This window comes from Oxyura jamaicensis, chromosome Z, assembly GCF_011077185.1.
Source record: "Oxyura jamaicensis isolate SHBP4307 breed ruddy duck chromosome Z, BPBGC_Ojam_1.0, whole genome shotgun sequence".
NCBI lineage: Eukaryota > Metazoa > Chordata > Aves > Anseriformes > Anatidae > Oxyura > Oxyura jamaicensis.
The window spans coordinates 16900300-16909159 of NC_048926.1; positions in this window are offsets into that span (position 1 = coordinate 16900300).

Here is an 8860-nt window from a genome sequence, read left to right on the forward strand (position 1 = left end):
CCTCTCCTCTCCTCTCCTCTCCTCTCCTCTCCTCTCCTCTCCTCTCCAGGCAGACAAAACAGAGCAAGGTGTGTTTGGTGGAAAGAGGGCAGGCAAGTTTTCCATAAATAAGTGACACGGCGCAAAGTAGAGCTCGGCTCCTATCTTGAGGCGGCAGCGGGAAGAGGAAAATAGGGTGTTACTGTGGCTTTTCTTTGGGAGGGCTGTTCAGGTCGGTAGATCTCCAAGGCTAATCCAAACAACCCGTTTGACTTGTGAGGTCCGGAGTCTAGACAGAGCTGGTGGCTCGGCGGCTCCTTATCTGGTTTTGGAATCAGCCAAAAGAGACTTTTCTTAATGTCCACAGCAGCACTGGGATCTGCCGGGGCCGGGGAGCCACCGCACCTCGCAGACAGGACAACAAATACACCCACCACCTGGAGGCTTTACAGCCCGCTTTGTTGTTCCCGAGTCCTGTCTCACCCCGTGCCCTCTGCCGCCAGGCAGGGGAAACCCGCGCCCCCCGAGCTGTTTAACAAAACATAGCCCCCCTGCTCTCCCTGTCGTCCCCCGGGCACTGAAATGCCACCTCCACAGCAGAATGGGGCAGTTGGCAGTTTTTCCCAGCTTTGGGACTACACCTTGAAAGGGTTCAAAGGGCTAGTTCTCTCTCTCTCTCTCTTCCTCCCTTCCTCCCTCCCTCCCTCCCTCCCTCCCTCCCTCCCTCCCTCCCTTCCTTCCTTCCTTCCTTCCTTCCTTCCTTCCTTCCTTCCTTCCTTCCTCCCTCCCTCCCTCCCTCCCTCCCTTCCTCCCTTCCTCCCTCCCTTCCTTCCTCCCTTCCTTCCTTCCTTTCTCCCTCCCTCCTTCCCTCTTTCTCTCTGTCTTTCCTTCTCTCTCCCCACCTCTTCCTCCCTTCTTTCCTTCCTCCCTTCCTTACTCTCTTCTTATCTTTCCCTCCCCTTGTGTTTGGGGCTACTATTACATATATATATATATGTATATATATATATATTTCCACTTGATGTTTTGCAAAGGAAAAAAAAAAAAAAAAAAACTATCTAAACTCAATCTGTTCACCAACAGTAAGGACTGACTGAAGCATAAAAATTAACAGAGAGGAAGTTCGTTTAGATATAAGATCTTCTTTGGAAGTAGAAAATTGCCTTCTGTGTTAGTCCCTTTATGCTGGGTTTTGGATACTGCTAGCTATAAAGCTTGTTTGATGCAGTTAGGATCGATAAAAGCATTTAACTAAAGAGCAAGGAGTATTTTGGAAAGAAGGGAGAAAGACCCATCTTTTGGTTAGATGTCACTCTTTCTATTTATTCATGTTCTTGAGCTTTCAAACTCTCCTGGCATGTTGGGCAGATGAATGCTATGTTTCCAGATTTCTGAACACTGCTAGAGCCCATCTACTGTCTGTGCTGTTCCTCCACTGTAACACAATACAGTTTGCAGTGACTCTGTGTGGTTCATCTCCCAAACCTGTGCTGTTTCTTGGTGCAGTAGAGTTCAGGACCATGATATTCCATTTTAGAAGAAAGCAAGCTGATTTCTCTTACTATGATGTACTGATAGTCTCTATACAGAAGATACTGTAATTGAGTCTGCTAATGTGGAATTATGAAATTTGCCATTGGGTAGAACTCTTTCGCTCTGAAATTTAGAAGGTTTGTGGTTTGTGGGTAAGTGCTGTTTTCTAGATCTAGAAGTTGCAAATTGCCTTGTGTACAGACCAAATTATATTGCAAAGCTTTTGTAATCATTTTTCTATTAAACACATTTTAAACTCCCCTTAACTCAGAAAATTCAGGATCAAGAATGCAACATATGCAACATTTCCCAAGAAAAAGAATCTTAACCATGATCCTGATATTCCCTCCCTCCTCCCCGCCCCCCCCCCCCCCCCCTTCTCCTGGGGAAACCCCCCCCCCCCACCTTTCTCATGGGTAAAACTTAGTGTTTATTTTTATCTGTCACAAATACAAGGTGTTGTTTGAAATGTGTTAAACTTAGCAGGTATATGGAGATAATACCTCTGTGTCACTGTGCATGATAAAGTAAAATATGGTGGGAATTAACTTGAAAAGTTTATGAAGGTTTTAGCTACAGCCCATAAATTAACTTTTTTTTTTTTTTTTTTTTTTTTTTTACAAAAATATGATGATATGTAAAAGATCTTATAATAGATATAATACTTAAAAAAATCCAATATTTTCAAACTAAACATTTTTCCCCAGCTTGAATACAAGCTGAGATGCCAGTCCTGGAAATAAGTATTGTAATTAAGTTTTCTGTAAGTATGAAATAACTAATATTAGACAACACTATTGAATCAGGAATTGCAGGGGCAAAATATCCAGTTTACACAGAACCTCTTGCAAAGATAGTGAAAGATCTGCTGCTAACATATATTGAAGTAGGAATGCATGTATTTGAAGGCTTGAGCCCAATTCTCCTCGAATATAGCAGCACAAATGCCTATACATGTGGATATAAAATCAGTACTGTTGTTTTGTAGGGACACAATGTGGATGTATCAATAATGTAATTTCATTTTTAACACACTCATTTCTTCATTTGATTTTAAATGACTGCTAAGTTTTCTATTATTGGATCAAAACTTCTTAAGTTATCAGTGCATCAGTAAAAGCATCTTGTTTGGTACAGTAATTAGAAACATGAGTCAATAGCTCATCTGAATGTACAGAACATAGAACTGCCACTCCCTGCTTCACTTATAGCCTCCTAAGGGAAATTTCATGTTACAAGTTCTGAGAGACTACATACAAATTACTTACACAACATTTTACAGAAAGGCACTCATAGTAAACCTTAACAAATTTAGACCCACATCAACTCTACTTTTTAAATTTATATTAGTTTCATCTTCAGGATATGAAACAATGTTGATTATGCAGGATTCAACTCTAAATTCCAGTCACATTACTGTAATTTAAGTTGGAGTGACACCAAATTTCACATACAGCGCAATCGATGGGTTTTGAGGTGTGATAAATATGGAGGCTCTCATTTAGTGAAAATGAATTGATAAATTGATAGTAAATAATTTTATTTACTTTATTCAGATTTTTTTTTTTTTTTTTTTCCATAGCAAGAGATTTGTGATTGCAGCACTTGAAAGACTAGAGATTTTTTATTTATTCAACTAATATTATTTGCTGCTGAAAGCCACATGTAGTTTTGATAATGAAGTCAGGATGAACAGAACAGTGCACTTAGTGGCCAGAGACCTCAAATCACTAGATCACCATAAAAGTTAATGTTTTAGTCCATCATTCATTACAGATCTTACTGTCTTAGTGGTTAGTGTAAATATAGAGAGAAACCAAACCAAACCAAACCAACCAAGCAACCAAAAAACAAACAAAAATCAACAAAATCCAGTGTTAATAGGTGAACGATACATTTAAGACAGATATGTCTTCTTCACTTTTATTTTATTTTTTAATGCTTGGGATTTAAATCTCTGTTTTATTTATTCACTGCTTTTCTTCTACTGAATTAATTTTCAGATCTTCTGTTTCTGTCATTCTGGTAATGTTGGACTGAAGTGTTATACTCCATCTTTTTTTCTTTCCTTTTTTTTTTTTTTTTTTTTTTTTTTTAAATAAAAAACTAATGGACTCTAAAAGAATCATGTGTCCTAAAATCACTCATGCTCATTCCTTTTCAAAGTCAGCTATCTCTGCCAATAATATAGTGGCAAAGGCAAGAACATTTAGAGTCTTGCAATGACCCATTACATACCATATTTCTTTGTGGTAACAATACTGTTATGAGGTACTTCAGAGCAGAAGGATTGGCCATTAAAGTAGTCCAGAAAGTGAAATGTCACCATTTAGGCTGTCATCTTTTCATTTCATAAGTTCTTCAAAAATGACTACAGAAGGGAAATGTGTTTACAGTTTTAATTTAACTTACTAAATCATCATTACAAAAAAAGAAAAGAAGATTAAGAAAGAAGATACTAGACAAGATTAAGAAAGGTAGATAATACTTCTTACATCAACATGATTGCTGAGTTTGACAGTTTGCCATTTTCTTAGTGAATATTTTATTTATGTAAATACATTTCCTTTTAAAATGCAAGGATTCATCTGAGGATGTTTACTACTCTTCCATGGTTATATAATGCCCAATACAATGCACCAAGGCTCCTCTCAGGTTCTTAGGTTCTTAGAACATTGCTTTAACCAACATGGTCAATAAGAGTAAATAAAACACCATGGTGTCATTAATACAACCCTACAGTAATAACTGGACAGTATAGATGTAAAGTCTCTTGTCTTTTATATGCTTAATTCCCATTAAAAAAATTGAATCTTTCAGTGCTGCACTTATTCCTGTTTCTAAGGCAAAAATTTGGTCTCTTAATTCAGCAAATGACTCAAAAAAAAAAAAAAAAAGAATTAAAAATGAAATTGCATGGAAGTAGTAGCAGCATTACAATTGCAGTACAGGTTTTATGCTGCAAGAATTGAATCTGGAAGGAAAATGCCCTGAAAGCTGAAAGTCCTGTAATGCAGGATCAAATATTTGTCTGACTGTTACAGTCAGGAAAACAATATGTTCATTCTTCAGAAGTTTACCTTCATTCCACTATTTAGCAGAGATCTCTACAGTCTATATTTCAGAAAGTATTTTAGTTTTCATACACATTTAAATATACTGCTGGACAAAATACAGACATTAAAGCAGCTGTTGATGAAAGAAAAATGCAAATATTTGACCAATTAATGATCATTTAAGTATGATGAGATATTTCCTCAATTTCTTAATCACATTTTAAAGTCAGGTCATGTTAATTCGAATTGTTATTTAACTATTTTTTTTAACTCTTTTTTATATTGTAAGGAATTAATTTTATTTGGGGATGAAAGTGAGTAGAGTTAGGTGAAAGTATGTGTTTTTTTTGAATGTGGGGTTTAAAATGAACAAATAGTGTTCCCATGCTGAATTTAGGTCAGTGAAACTCTCAGGGACAGTGATAAGGTAAATGTAATTGTGAGGACAATGTGCAAGATTGAAAGGGAGGATGGAGGAGGATTATATCTACCTTTGACATGACAAAGAGCCTGTGACACCCTGATAACACTCTGGAGCTACAGCCCTGGTTTCATTGTTCAGCCCAGCCTCATGCTTTTTTGGCTCACTTCTCATGAGGGGCAGCATCATTTCTGATGGGGAAGGGCGGTTTACTGCACCTTGGTCTTGGCAGGAATAGTTAGACAGGTACTATCTTCCTAGCAGAGATCTTGAAAAGAGCTGTATAGTTCCCAAATTATGAAGCTGTCTCAGACTCACATCTGTACAGGAAGAGGCACTGGCCACAAGGAGAGTTGATCTCTTGATGATGGATAGAGATCAGGGGTCTGTGATGAACTTCCCCATGCGCTGCTATACACACAATATTGGCAATTGTTCTGCAGGGCTTGGAGGGGAGACCCAGGCTTGTGTTTCAGTGCAGGCTTTTTCCATTTCTGTGAAAACCTCTCCAGAGCAGTTGCTGGGGGGCTGGGGATGGCAGCAGTCCAGCTGGGTGTGGTGGGGATGAAACGTGCCTGTTCTCAGGAGAAGGGCTGCCTTAATGCACAGCCGCTCTTCCTCCCCCCACACCACTCAGACCATGACCTGGAAGCCTCCAGATGTGGGAGAGCCTAGCCTTGGCTGACTTCTTGGGCTGAGTTCCCACACTCCCGGGTCCTGTCTTTGGCACTGTCTCTCCTTGCTCCCTGTGATGGGCAGTATGCTGTGGCTGGTGCTGGTGAGGATTCTCCTGGCTGCCTCTGTTTCCACAGCCAGCAGAGGCTCTGTGTATATGCCTTGTGGCCCTCATCCAAAATGCTGAGATGTGAAACTCAGCACATGACACTTGCTGTTTAAGGTCTGCATGAATACCTATGCTATAACTGAACCAAAGGACACAGCAAGGTATGCCTGCTCTAGGAAGTGAGCTTTAGTGGGACAGGGTATATGCTGAAACAGCTAATTTTGGACATGTGGCTCTGTAATGGAATACTGGCTTTGGAGTGGCATCTAGTGCTGTAGATGAAAGATGGGGAGAGCTAAGTGTTGGAGAGCTGATTGTTTCTGAGTGGGATTCATGGAAAAAGAGCTGCTTCTGATTGAGCACAGGGATAGATCACAAATGCTACTCTTCTTTCGGACTTGGGTCCCAGTGCTACCAGGTCATTTTTTCCTCCTAGAATTTACAGCCCAGGCCCCTTCTTCATAGCAAGCACTTATTTTTATTTATTTATTTATTTATTTTCCTGAGAGAGAGAGAGAGGGATAGATATTTTTAGCTTTCAGATAAAGTAGGGTGGAAGCTCCCCCTACTCTATGTACCTACAGCATTTACTGGGGGTGTGGCAGAACTAGTTTCAAATTCCCTCTGCGCCTGAGGTGAAGCAGTCATGCAGTCATGTGTCCTTGCCCCAGCTAAGGGAGCACCCTAATCTTTGACCTCTAGACTGTTGGGAGATGAGTTTGTATGTAAAACCTCATGGTTGTCGTGGGGTGTTTCTATCTTTTCCACTGAAGCACAGGAAAGATTGTAGAGAGTAAATGAGGGTATGAGGGTTGAAATCTGTGTCACTGGAAGCAGATCTGAACCAAGTCAGAGGAAAAAATTATCTAAGGTATATGGCCTGTCAGGAGCAGGCAGGTCTGAGCATAGCTAGAACCCAGGCAGAGCTATGGGTTTTCTAGAAACTCTAATGTTGACAACCGAGGACTCTCCAGGATCAGATGTCTCTGGGACTGGTCATCAGCTAGGCAAAGTTTTGAGAACCCCAGTTTCAGGCCTAGGTGCTTAAATTACAGCCAAACCTCATGCTGGGCACCTCTATGCATTTTATTTTATTATTTATTTATTTATTTTGATGGCCATCCTTGTGTTTGCAGTGTTCTGACAGCATCTGCTAGAAGAGGCCCAGAGCATCTACTGGAGAAAAGTTGGAAGTTTCCATCTGGGCAGTTTCCACCTTCCTGGCAGTGTCAGAGCAACATGGAGGAGGTCTCATGAGGGAAAAGAAGGACCCTTGATCTCTGCCTCATTTAATGCTCTCACTGTTGCCAAATGTTGCTCAGTGTGTGAGTAAGACTGAAAAATATATAAGTGCTTGCTTGCTACAGCATGGCCTTCACATGGCATATGCCATGGTGTGGAGGAGGCTGCTAGCAGGTAGGGCAGAGCCCATACCTGTCCTGCTTCCTGCCAAGCCAGAAACATTTAGGTTTGACTGCAGCTAGGTGATTCCATCTGAGCAGGTCAAAGGAAGGTCTTCTCCACATTACTCCGTCATTTTCTGTCCAGGCTTTTGTTATTTTTTCCTTTGTTATTTTTCCTTTTTGTTATTTTTTCCTTTGGACAAAGACCTTGCTCTTGTGACTGATACCCTGATACTTAGATTCTTGCAATAGTCTCTACATTATAGCAAACAGATTAGTCCGAGCTCAATGAGTTTCATCTCTATTAATTAAGTAACGTGTCTTACTGGGACACAACACCAGATTTCCCAGAGCTCTGTTAGCCAGTGGTTGGTCTCCAGGTGGAGTTAATTGTGACTTGCAGACTGTATATATACTGCATGTGAATCTATTTGATAAATGTGTCTGCAGGTGCAACCTGTTCTCACTGATGTTAAGTTTGAGCAGCCACAACATGAAAATGGGAATGAACTACCTGCCAGCAAGCTTCTCTGAGTCTCTGCTTTTGAGCATATTCTCTTCCTTTTCCTAATGTCACTGTGGTGAGAATATATTAACCTGCAGGACATGACCAAGTTATTAGGGTGGCTGAGCTATAGAAAATTGTAGAAGAAGAGGCATGAATTTGAGAAAGATGATCTTGGGTAAAGTTTTCAGCTCATCTTGGGAAGTTATTTTCTGAGTTAGGGGTTGTTTTTTTTCTTTTTATGATTATATAATGGATTATATTTGCATCCACAAGAGCTATAATTCCAAATTTGCCTGTCAGACTGGGAGTAAGTATTGCATTTCTTCCTAGAGTACTAGCAGATGTGTTCTCTTTTGGAGCTCATGAAATAGCATGCACACTCACACCACTTTATTTTTATTAAGGATACAACTGTTCTACTGAGAAGTTCTGAAACTATTGTAGTTGTTTTGCAACTGTCAGCATTGTGTGTGAATAACAGTGGTTCCTGTACAAGCACTTGGCCAAGCAGATAGCTCTGAGGTACTTTTGCCTCTTCATATTAAGTTTGTTAATCCTTACTTTATTCAGTTCTACAAAATGAGTCAAACACCAGAAGCTTTTATTTGTAAGGAGACTTGTCTAAAAGCATTCAGTAGGTATAATTGTGGTAACAATTGCAATTTGTAATGCAACTGTCTCTGAATATTAGGAGACTCTTGGCAATGAAAGGCTGTGGTAGGCTATGAAAGAATCTCACCAGGTTTCCATAATAGAAACTGTTGGTTGGATCACTTAATGTTTGATGGAAAGTGGTGGTGGGAAGTGAAAGGTTGATACAAAGATTCAGCTTCATGTGGAAAAAATGCTTTACTTTCACCACTATTAATTCAAACCTAAAGAAACAATAAATAAGACTGAGAGGTGCAAAATAGAGAAGCAATATAACACTTTTTTTTTTTTTTTTTCACAATACTGAATTTCTAAGGATCATCAGAAGCACAATTCATTCTGAACATACTTTTAGCATCATACAGTAGAAGTTACAAGAGCTCAGTACCATCTATATGCAGCTTTAGATACAATTACGGAGACTAGCAGCTTTCCTTCCTCTTCTCATTGTTTCCTGAGTATGTACACTGTTCTGTCCTGATGCATACCATACACAGCATGGACTATAGAGGTGGGACAAAGCCT